We start from the raw sequence: 13,398 nt of genomic DNA, 5'->3' as shown, positions 1-13,398 counted from the left end.
TTAATTTGTATTTTGTATTATTTTAATATGCTAGGTCAAAAATATATTTTAAAAAATAAAAAAATATTTTAAAAAATAATTTTTAATACACTGATGTTTACAATTATTTTCTATCATTTGTGTTTTCTATTTTTTAAAAACCAATTTTGAAAATCTAAAACTTATTTTATTTTAAAAAAGAGTCAATAACTTATGATTCAAATTCATAATTTTGTTTTTATAAAAAAAAACAATGTTCGAGCATTTTTAGCGTGTTTTGAAAAGGTAAAAAATAAATCTATGACTCATATAATAAACTCGTCTAGGTTTAATAAGTTGGTGTCACTTAATTAAATGATAAAAAAACAATGAAAATAAACGAATTGAATTAAAAAAAAAGTGATCACGATGTCCGGATAAAAAGAACGATTGTTAAAAAAAAATCACGAAACTTAATTTTCAGACAACTCAATATTGAAGGATAAAAAAAAAACAAAAAAAAAGATTGATATCAATCTCAGTGAGCATGTTAAACCTGCGACATGAGTCGTGAGACCAAGATAACCCCATAAAAAGCAAATTAAAAAAAAAGTATGATGCTCAATTCCTAACAATCTAAATGTAAAAGCACAAAATAAAAAAAATCAATTAACAAAAATGATCCAAAAAAACACCTATGAATCGGGATAAGTTCACCAAACCCCGCCAGTCGAATCATGTGAATAGAATAACCTAATAGAAGGCAAAGCGAAAATAATTATGAAACTCAATTATAAAATCAACTCAATTTTGAAGGGCAAAACTGAAAAAAATACTCAATCCTAAAAAAATATAAAAAAGAACCTAAGTCAGTCTCGACAAACTTGTCAAACTGACAATCTAGGTAATAAAGCTAGGATAACTCCATAAAAAAAACAAAGAAAATCATGAAGCTCAATAACAAACTCAATGTTGAAGGACTAAATTAAAAAAAAAAGTAAATTAGTGTAAAAAATGATCTAAAAAAAATATCAATACCAACATAGGTTAACATTTCGAGCCCGTGACTAAGGATCACCTCATTAAAAAAATCAAAAAACTCAATCCCTTATCAATCAAATTTGAATGATGAAATTGAGAAAAAAATCAATTTTAAAAAAAAGAACTCAAAAAAAAAACAATCAAAAGAATGAGATCAAATTTAATATAAGAACAAAATGATATGATATCTTTTAATTTTTGATAAATCAAAACAAAATTTATGGAGAGGGGAGAGAAAAGAAGGAGGAAAGGAAAGAAAAGGTAGTTGGAGCCTTACTGTCGCTCCTACGTCGACATGCACCACCTCACCATAATACCCTTATCACGTCGATTCCAATGCTACCAAGGATGACATTGTTTGGCCACTAGAGAAAGCCACACGTCGCTAAAACCCGATGGATTCACACGCGCCACTTGCAACGTTACCAAGGATGGTGGTGTTCGGCAATAGAAGAAAGGTGCACGCGTCGCCAAAACACAGTGGTTCCTTCACATGCTAGTGGGTGGGTTGCACTCACTAGCCAATTTGCCCCTGCCTATTCACTTCAACCCACCATATTTATTTTAGTTTTAACTTTAATCCCTTAACACTTAATTATTTTACATCAACAAAATTTTATTTTATTTTGTCAAACCGGGCATTAACCGCATGTTAAAATATTTTCTTGATACTTTGAGAACCTCATATTTAGGCAATCAAAACAAACAAATAAATCAAATCCCAAATAAAAAAAATGTAAAATGATCAAATAAAAAAAATAAATAATAAAAAAACATGAATTTTTTTAATCGTGCAAATCAATCACTGATATTAGTAAAAAAAGGGATTGAACTTTTTGTTTATGCTTTAAATTTGATTCTAAAATCTCTAATTCTTATAATTCAATGAAATTAAAATTATTTTGCCAAACTGAAAATTAATTGAGTAAAAAAACATTTTTTTGACACTACAAGATCTTTATATATAAATATCAAAACAAATCACCGAGATCAATTCTAAATTAACACAATATTAAATATTAAAGGAATAAATAAAAAAAATAAATTATAAAGCCAAAATTATATTTTAAAAAAGCAAAACATTGTACGGATCTACAGAGTTTTGCCTCACAAGCCAAACTTCATTAGTTATAGCTCTTAGTTTTTTTTTCTTTAATTTCAATATCAATCACATATCTTAAATTTTTATCAGCATTACATATTTTCGTCAGTTATTGCAACTAAAGTCGTAAATTATTGACACGTGTTATCTGCACATAGTATGGAATATTTTGTTGATATACTTTTGTATCTCTACAAGTTTTTTAATTTTTTAGTTTGATTCCTTTAATTCATCTTTATTAAAATCTGTCCTTAATTGAAAGTTTTTATGTCCTCCTATTTTACACGATGTATACAATCAAACTTTTTTTTTTTTACTGTAATTTCATTTTTATTTTTTTATAAAATATTAAATAATTTTTCAAAAACAAAAGTGATATTTGTGTGGCATGATTTTTTAGAAATATGGAAGTTAGTTTATCTATTTTAGATACTTCTATTTTTTTAAACCATTTTTTATTTGATAAATTAGAAACTATTTTAAAAATGTATTTGATAGTTTATAAATGGCATATTTTCAGAAAAATTATTATGTAAAATTGATGTATTAATTTAGAATTCAAAAAACCTTTTAATGTATGTTTTTTTAGAAGCCCTGAAGATAGTGTCTGTTTAGAAGTGTGGTAACAATTTCTTTTCAAAGTGCTTTTTCATTTAAAAATGTATTAAAATAATATTTTTTTTTAATTTTTTTAAAAATTATTTTTGACATTAGAATATCAAAATAATTTAAAAATATATAAAAAATTAATTTAATAAAATAATCAGGTTTTCATGAAACACGATTACAAACCCGTTCCCAAATAAACCCAACACTCTTCAATTGCTTATCTCTCCTTCCTTACTTTAAGCCCATTACTTAAAAAATCAATATGGGTAAGATTGAAAAGTGGATAAACCAATTTCCAATATTTTTTTTCTTTAAAACCCACTAATCCAAACTCACCAAAGCACCGAACTTTCTAATTTCTAAGACCTCACTTAGTATCCATTTCACTAAAATGGAATCTCCAAGTTCCGTAAAGAGATTTCTTTGTTCACTTGAAAAACCAAATCTCAAAACTTGATTTGGTTGAAATGAATCCAACTCAAGAAAGAAATAACTTTTTTTTTTTTTAATGTTATTAACTCAATAAATTAAACCCAACCTCCAAAAGAAATCTAAAGACTAGAGAACCCAGATTCAATAAAAACCCAGCCTCTCGTTTGATAATAATAAAAAAATTGAATCAGAATGAAATAACCTCATAAAGAGAATAATAAAACAAATCAAAAGATCAATTACCAAAAAATAAAACGCTAAAGGAAAAATTATTTTTTAAAAAAAAGATAAAAAGACTTGACTCGAGTCAACATGCCAAATTCATGAACTGATTATGAGGTTGGGATAACTCCATAAAAAATTAAAAAAAACAATGGAGGTCAACTCTTAAGAAAATTAAATAGTGAAAGGTGAAATAAAAAAAATCAATGAAAAAATTTGAGTTAACTCAGGTTAACTTGATTAACCTGCTACCCAGGATATGAGAATGAGATACCTCCAATGAAAGAATAAAATTGATTTTTTTAAAAAAAAAAACCTTTAAAAGAGCAAAGTCAGAATTAGGCCAATCTTTTAAATTCGTGACCTGGATCATGAAATTGAGTTACCCTATAGAAGACAAACTAAAAAAAAATATGAAACAAAATCCTCAATCATCCAAAAAAAATAGCGATTAAAAAATAAAAACTAAATTTAGTATAAAAATTAAATAAAATAAAAGAATGAGGCTTGAAATTAAAAAATAAAATAAATAAAGAAAAAGATAAAAAAAAATCAAGAGAATAAGGGTTAAATCTGGTATAAAAAATAAATAAAATAAAATAACGAGGGATGAAATTGAAAAATAAAATAAATCAAGGTAATAATAAGAAACTAAAAAATAGCAATTAAAAGAATGAAAACCATATATGATAGATGAAAAAAAAAATTAAGCAAGATGAGATTGAAAAAAAAAATCAAATTTGATAAATTATTTCAATTAAAATAAATAGTAATCAAAAGAATAAGAATCAATTATGAAGAAAGAACAAATTAAAAGGCTGCTTTAAAAAACTGCAAGGCAAGCACAAAAATTTAGAGGGAGATAGAAAAAAAGAAAAGAAAAGAAAAGAAAAGATCATGAAACTAGAGTGTTTTTTGCCACGCGTGCTACTAAGAGATGGTGGGGGTCATTGAGACGACTCAAATGATGCACGTGCTTTAGAAACTTTTGTATTTAAAATAATATTTTATATTTATTAAAATTCAAATGCCTCTCTCTCACCTTGAAAACTAAGGTGAAGAAACAAAAATAACTTCTACATACTAATTTAATGATTTTTTCATAACTTTTCTAATGATAAATATATATTGAAAAATTAAAAAGTAATTTTCGAACAAAGAGGAAATTAGTATTTTTGGGTAATAATATCCATGTCGACTGTAGCGTTACAATTAATAAAATCACAATATGATATTTTTACAAGAAATATGAAGGGTCACGTCGGTGAGTTGTCAAGATAGTTGGCGGGTTATTAATATCTAGAACAACAATTAATTAACAAAATAAATGTTGCATGTCCATTATATATTTTAGTAGTTTCAAAATATAAAAAGTCATGTTGTAGGGGTTCGCATTAATTAAAGTAGGCTTTCTATAAGCGTCATTTATTTTGAAATATTAATTTATGTGTTGATTAATGAGTTAAGTGCTCATAAATTCAATTAATATGATCAAATAAAAATCAAATTTATAGCTAGTGGTGGAGGCGGGGGCTGGCAGGGCCTCATCCCCAGCCCCTCCAAGTATAAAATAATTAAAATTTTAATTTTTCTAAAATAATTCTTTTAATTTGACTTTTCTTAATTATTTTTTCTTGCTCCCCCCTGTTTAGAGCATATAAGCTTTCTTGGAAATGAATATTTATGTTGAGTTTAGTGTTGCAATTAATAGAATTACAATATTGCTTGATTTTTTCTTGAGAGAAAAAAGAAAATACGAGAGGATTGCTTGAATGGAAAGAACAAAACGTGAAGGACAACCAAACGAAAGCGCTAACAGCAGAGGGCTGCTAGTTCTAGGGCCCTAGCGCGAAAGCCAGCCCTTGCGAGGTAGGGTAAGCTAGAGAAGATCCATCCGCGCTGACGCAGGCCCTTCAGCTTGTTTGCACGTTGATTTGGACATCTCAACAAGAGAAGACAACAACATGCACTCGAGCAAGTTGTTCTTCATAAGAAATTAAAAAAAAATATATATATATTTTACAAATTCCATTTTAAAATAAAAGAGACTGCTATGGTGCAATCTTCGGAGGCTACAATGCATATTCCTTATGCTCAGGGTGCCATGCTATCTAACACCTCGATATGCATTTTTATAGTATTCTGGTCGACCGAGGGAGGAGATACATAAAACATTTATTCTTTTTTTTTTTCAAATTTAATGGGAGGGCTGCCATGAGAAAAAAAAATTAAAATATCAAAACTCATCAAGAATTTAATTTACTGGTACAAATTACTAGAAGAGACCTTGCTTGAAAAGATGTATAAACATTCCTCCCTCGAATTAATTCGATTAGAAAATAAAGACAACATTTCTACGTCAATTAATTTGATTAGAAACAATGGTTGAAGTCACGAATAGATGTAAAAATACAAGGACTAATTAATATGATTTTTTTTAACCAATAGTTTAATTAATCATTTTGTAAAATGTAGGAACTAATCAAATGATAATTAATCGGTTACCAATAAAGTGTTGGTCTAGCGGTTAAGACACCGTTATATTCTTGCAAGGATAAAAATACAAGTTTGATCTCTAGAAAACATACTTGTTGGGAGGAGTAGCTACAAATCCTGAATAAAACTAGTTTTACTTTTTAAAAGAACGTGAAAATACTCACATAAAAAAAATGATCATCGGACATTTCTATTCTGAATTTATGGTGTGCGAAATTGTAGTTGTGAGAACAGAAACAAACTCCATTCCTTCATTGCCAGCAATTCCAGCAACCACGAAGAATGTTGGGACAACAAGTAATTGGCCAGCCTCTACTTTGGTGTCCAGGGCTCGCTTACCACTGATTCCTACAGCTTGGACGCGGCCACTGCCGTCAGCAACATCAAAAACTTAACCGTGCCATCGGCAGTGAACGATAACCGGTGGAGGTGAAAATATCATGTACGGTTCTGTAGAGTGGTAACAAGGATAATTTATTTGTTAATTTTTCTATCATCACCCTATAAAAAAAAAAACTTTGCCTTATATAAAATTGTCAAAATATAATTAATTTCTAAATTTAAAATCACTACTTATATATTTGGTATTGGCTATAATTCACAAGAACATTCTATAATTTTAGTAAGAAGCGAAGGGTAAAGAATTTACCCGCTGTGAAAGATTATATTGCTCGAGAAACTTTAAATCATGTCAGGGTAAAGGATCATCAACATGAACGTTCTAGTGCATTGCATTGTAGGTTGTTGTTGGCTTTCAATTTCACATGGTTAACACTTTTCTTGAAGAAAAGGAAATTTAGCTGCTGTGAATGTCCTAAACACACCACCCCCTTTTACATCAAACGCAGCCGATGCAGTTTGCACACCATTTTTTCAACAAATTTTCCTTGTTAGAAAATGACTGAAGGTCTAACACTTGAAGAAAGTGGGAAAAAGAATACAATAATGAATTCCTTTTCAAAAAGTGCTTTATATATAAGATAGGCATACTTCTGTTTGAAAATGACATGAGCACCAATCTTTGATGCCCGAATAGAATGTGGAATGGCGAAAAAGACTGTCATTTTCACTTTGATTTTGTCACTGGATAATAAGCTCTGGTCACCCAACCCGAGAGCTTTAAGACCAAGACCAAGACGGCCAATAGTATTAGCTTCTCCCTCGCATCTCTTTCCTCTTTTGCATGTAAACTCTAATCCATTTTGAAAATTAAATTTTATTTTTAGCTGTTGGAATCTTGACTAACTTACGTGTATCTCAACTAATCTCTCGAAATACTAAAATTAACGACCATGTATGCCTTAAATAGCTTTAAGATTTGTGGCACTCGAACTGGTAATCTCTAAGGAGCAAATCTAAGATCTGACCAGTTAAGTTATACTTTTCATAATTAAAAATTAGATCTTTTAATAGTACTAGATAGGGATATTTTGCATAGGAAGATATTTCTTATAATATTTTCTTAAATATGTGAAAAGGCTATTTTTTATTTGAAAAAGGTCTCAACTTTTATGGATAATTTTATGATATTTCGAAAGTTCTGTTGATTTATCCTAGAACTAACATTAACACCACCAATAAATTTGACGGGAATATTTAATTTGGTTGTTACTAAAAGCTATAAAATGAAGATCATTAAGATGATACAACAAGAGTTCACCTATAATGTAATCTTCCTAAGAAAACAAATTATTTGTTAGGACAGTCAGAAGTTAGAAAACGAGAACTGCTTCTGAACAAAGCTTAAAAGGTATTTAAAAATGTGGTTGTGATTATTTTTTTAAAGTACTTTCCATTTAAAAATGTATTAAAATAATATATTTTTTATTTTTTAAAAATTATTTTTGATATCAACGCATCAAAATGATATAAAAACATCAAAAAATATTAATTTGAAGTAAATAAAAAATAATTTGTTTTAAATTTTTTCAAAAATATTTTTAAAATACAAAAACAAACGGGTTATTAAACTTAAAGATAGTTAATAGAATAACTCATTCCAAAATAAAAAAAAAGTTTAGTTTTCAAGTTAACACCACTAATTTTGTGGTGGTATCAATTCATTAGAATTAAGCTAAAACAATCAAATATCCATTAGGGATATGGAGGAGGAGGGTATCAAGGTCCTGACTCGTGAATCACAATGGTGGAAATTTGGGGCTCAATATATCCATGTTGATGGTGGCTAGATAAGCATTAAAGGTCTCCGTAGATAACTTTTAACGCCAAAAAAAAGTTATGTTCAAGCAATCATTGAATGTGGATGGAGAAGTTTTGATGATTTTTTTTTAATATTAAAATAATAATATATTTGACTTGTGATAAACAAGGATCACATATTAAATATATTTTCTAGTTATGGATCCCGCTTAGTCTAATTATTTTATGTTATTTTTTATTTAATTATATGCTGATGAAGATAGATAAACACTCTAAAAAAATCATCTAATATTACCGACTATGTAAAAAGAACGCCCCCTGAAATTAAAAAAAAAAAACAAATATAATCTTGTTGGAAACAAGCTAAAGTTTCAAAAAATAATAACTCAAATATAATTTCAATTAATTTAAGAAATCAATAAAGTAATATATATATATATATATATATATATATATAATTTCTAATTAAAAAAACTTAAACCAATTAAATTATTTGAAAAATGACCCAAAATTAACTAAATTGAATGGTTTTTTGAATTGTTTTTGATAATCTCAATTAGAAATCGTTTTTTTTAAATTAAATTGGCTCGGTTTTGATTTTTTAAAAAACAAATAAATAAAAAAAAGCTCATTATAAACCAAAGAGCTATTATAAGCTAAATACAAATTGAATCAAAACTTGTAAAAAACAGTGCAACTAAAATGCTCATAAATTAAATTAAATTTATCAATATATATAAACATAAAATCCAACCCAATAATTCAGTTTCTGCTTTTTTCTTTTTCAATGTGGACAGGTTTTGTTTCTGTTTTTCGCTCTCTGTCTCTTTTCCTTTGCTATCTTGTCACTTGTCAAATGCAAGGGGCGAAAACAACCAATTAAAAGCTCCATTTGCACGCACTACATAAAGAAGGGAACTAGCTTTTCATAAAGACCGTTTCTTTTTTCTTTCTTTTTTTGTCAGATAAGAGGGACAGAGAGAAAGGTAAAGGGATCAACTGTGATATGCAACTCAGAGAACGCCATTCACTAATGGCGGGGTTCTGGCGTTTTCTCTAGACATACGGGTAAAGGAAGGAACTTCGAGTAATGTATGTTTTTGTAGAGAATTTAAAAATGGTTCCAGCATTAATATCATTTAATTTCTACTATCAGAAATTGACTTTTAATCTGATCCAAAATCAGACCAATTAAGTTAACTGATGCTGATAAGAATAAAACACAACAAGATTTGTTATAAGTAAAAACTCTCAAAGACTAAAAAAAAAAACTCCTTAAATACTTAATTTTATCAATCCATGTCTCACTTGCCAAAATGCTTTTATAATTTTTTATATAGAAAAAAACTAGAAAATCCTATTAATATTAAATATGAAAACTAAACTAGAAATCTATTCCCTTCAAATAAAAAAACAGCTAGAAAACATAATAATACACAATAGAAAATTAAAAAAAAAACAATTAACTAAAAAATATATATTTTTTCAAAAAAACTTATGCATCATTTTCCTATATTGAAAGGAAGTTATCATCGAGTTCAAACTTTAGTAAAAAACCATACTCCACCACAAACATCCTTTTGTGTCTCCTCTCAATAAGGATCTTTAACACCTTTGTGTGGGTCATTTCATCGTGGATCCTACCACTAGGATTTTCAATAACAACAATTGACTTAGACAGAAACAACACACTAGTTCCTGTATATCTTTTTTCTAAGAGGAAACCTCCTCCTCATCTACTACACGAGCATGTTTGATTGTACGACCTTTTATATTTATGGTTATTCAACAACAAAAAACAACTAACCACAAGTATTTACTAGGCTCTGATATCAATAGACGTAGAGCTATGATACCAACTAATGCAGAAGAATATATATAACATAAGAAAGACAACAAGCACAAGCAATACAAGGTTTTACTGCAAAAATCCTAATTCGAATCTTTATTATTCAATATTTTCTCTTCAAGTAGTTTCATTTTCTAAAAGGCTTACAACTCAAATAAACCCAAAAAACTAACCTAAACAAACTAGGATACCAAAAAAAAAAAAAAAAAAGCAAAAAAAGTCCTAAACAAATAAGAAGGAATAAAATTATTAAGCAAAATATTTAATTTCATAAACTAAATAAGAAAAATAAAAATAACTAAAGATAAATAATTTTCTTTAAAATATTTTGCAACATGTGGATTAATAGTAACTTTTTTTTTTATCTCTCCATTTTTTTCTACCCCGATATCCTTTTTTTGTTATTTCATCAATTTTTTTTAAGATTAGAAAATACATTAGCAATACTAATATTTTTAGGTACACAAAAGTTTTTTTGATCCGACCCACAACGTAGTGTTAACAACTAACTAGTACAAGCTAAAGATGCAAACTTGGCTGCGGTACATCAATGCTTTTGGAGTTTGAAAGTAAAAGGGATCAAAAGTTAGGATTTTGATGTTCATATTTGTATACTATATGTTTTGATGAAGTTGTAGAGAATTTTCATAGAAAAATGTTGAATTTTCTTGGTTGATAAGTTATGGGCCTGAGTTGTACCTGTAAAACCAGTCTCTCATAGACAAGGGACACTCTAATGTTTAAGTTAGTATTTAAATTTTTTCTCAAGTGATAACTAGGTAAAAATTCAAGAAGATAAAAATATTATTTTTTGTGTGTAGAGAAGAGATGTGTGCTCTATTTCATGTTAAAAGTATTCTCTGTGTAATGTTATTTAGATGAATAATCTTTCTTCTCTCTCAAAACCTGATGATATATATAGCATTAGAAAATACCTAGAGAAATATAAGTGAAAAGTACTATTCATGAATAGTACCATTCATATTACTATTCATGAATAGTAATGAATAATAAACCAAGATGAGCCAAAGTAGCTCGGTCAAATCAAACCCTGGAGCTCAAATAGGTCTTGACCAAGGGAAGAGAGAAAGAAAGGAAAGACAGGCTTCGGCCTAACCGGGTATAATTTTTTTTTTTTGTATTATCATTAGCCCCTTAAAGTCTTGTAAACATACATGTTTGGAAGACTTTAACCAAGAGGAAGAGAAAATAATTATAGTGAATGCTTGCATAAAAATGTTAGTTGTATAGGCATGTCTTTGGATGTTTTTTTTTTTTGAATTAGTGAGAGATTTTGTCAATGTTTTATTGAGAAAGATCCATGATCTTTTTAGAGACAATAGACACAAGGACTTAGGCACAGTTGGTAATGGGGGCTTGAAGATAACGGTCACAAGGCCGTGGTGACATTGGTCACAAGGCCGTGGTGACATTGGTCACTAGGACCTAGAGACAAGTAGTGGTAGAGACCTGAAGAAAATCGATTGAGGGACCAATCGATATAATAAAGATTAATCGATACTTCTTTATGAAAGTTTCATAGAGACCCTATATGTTTGGAGACATGAAAATGCACTATTTTTTATTATTTTTTTCAATTCAAAAGATGATGAAGATATAATTTTTGAGATTTATCTTATTTGAGGTAGTACATCATTAAAATTGTTTTTTGTTTGCTCATATTTTATCTCCCTCTTCACAAATTCTTGGAGGTACCTTTTGGAGATTCTATCTCTTTTGTGAGTGCATGACACTTTTTTTTGTGTCATGTCCATAATCAATGTGAAAGAGGCAAAACTTGTTAGGGTTTCTTGTGTTTGAACCACTTTTCATTGGAGGTTGGTATTGTAAGAAGTCTTTTCCCTTTATGGCAGCCAACATATCAACATATGTTGTTATGAGAGGTGTGGTCATGAGCTTAGATATTGTTAGGTGATCAAGGATGTGCCCTTATATGCTTCTTTTGGATGTTTGTGTTGGAGATTAATGGCGTGGTGAAGACTTTTCTTATATATGGAAGTGTGGGTGACCTTTTATGATCATGCTAGTTTATTCCACCTTAATATAATCTCATCTCATGTTTGATGCTAAAGACATTTTTGCTAGGGAGTGTGTATAACATTTTCCATAAAGAATAGTTATAGAATCAATTGATCATGGCTTCAGTGATGATGGGTTCACGCAGATCATTCATGCTTATCATTTCCTCATTGAATCTCCAAAGACATGCCCTTGTGTTTTCATCATCTCATTGTGTGATGATAATGAGATCTATAATGCTATTTTTAGCACGAATGTTGGTGCTAAAATGAGAGATGAACTTTATGTGTTACTAGCTCCAGGATGCTTCTAATATTTTGTACGTGCTCTCTAAGATTTGTATGGCTATCATAGTTATCTAAGTTGGCTTTAACATCTACAGAATCCTTGGTGAGGTGAGTGTGTAACACTCTGTGATAAAATAAAGACTCTTTTACTTAGTGATAATAGTATGAAGAAGTTGGGATTGGTGTTGTCTCATGCACGTCATGCTTAGTTTTTTTTTTTAGTTATGGGGAGCATGCAAACGAGAAGACTAAGACTCAAAAGAATATTGATGAAAACAACCATGTTTGTGGCTTGGATTTGATGGGGTGTGGTGGCTTATTTAGAGAGTTGGAGTGTGGAGCCTATTTGGTATGTTATTTTGTGTAGTTTTTTTTTTATTGAAATTGAAGTTGTCTTTGTACACCTAGTGCTATGGGTTGACTTTTCTGTTGGTTGTACTGAAGAGAGCGAAGCTATTCTTGTATGGCAAGAGCAAAGTTATTGAGTACTTGCATTTACTTAGGTGAACTGGAGTCAATGTGGGGAGATTAGTTACTCTTCCATGTACTGAAATCCCGTTAGCCACGAATTGTTTTTCGTATAAATTGAAAAGGAATGAAAAAATTGTTTATTTTGGTTCCCACAGACGATGCCACTCATGAAGTCGAGAAAAATTTTCACAGAAAAATATTGACTTTCATTTGCCAATGAGTTCCGTGCTTAAGTTGTGCATGTAAAACAAGTTCCTTATGGAACAAGAGACATTTTGATACTTAAGTTAATATTTAAGCTTTTTTCTCAAATGATAAGCAAATAAAAATTCAAGAAGATAAATTTATGTGTAGAGAAAAGATGTGTGTTCTCTGTCTTGTTAAGAGTGTTCTTTGCGCAGTGTTGTTTAGATGAATTATCTCCTGTTTATTTTAAAAGTTGAGGATATATAATTTTGAAAAATATGTCGAAAAAATATCTAGAAAAATACATATGAAAAAAAAATTATTATTCATGAATAGAATAATATCATATATATATATATATTATTCATGAATAATAATAAATAGTAAATCAAGGTGAGCTCAAGTAGTTTGTGTTGTAGTAAACTCAGTTTAGAAGGTCAAGGAAAGCAACCATCAACCACCACTTGCAGTCACCAGCTGTCAACCGTCTCAAACACCACTTGCAGCCAGCCACCAGCTGTGTGCCGCCAGCTGCCTTCACACTT

This window comes from Populus trichocarpa, chromosome 11, assembly GCF_000002775.5.
Source record: "Populus trichocarpa isolate Nisqually-1 chromosome 11, P.trichocarpa_v4.1, whole genome shotgun sequence".
Taxonomy (NCBI): domain Eukaryota; kingdom Viridiplantae; phylum Streptophyta; class Magnoliopsida; order Malpighiales; family Salicaceae; genus Populus; species Populus trichocarpa.
Note: the sequence above shows the minus strand (reverse complement) of the source record.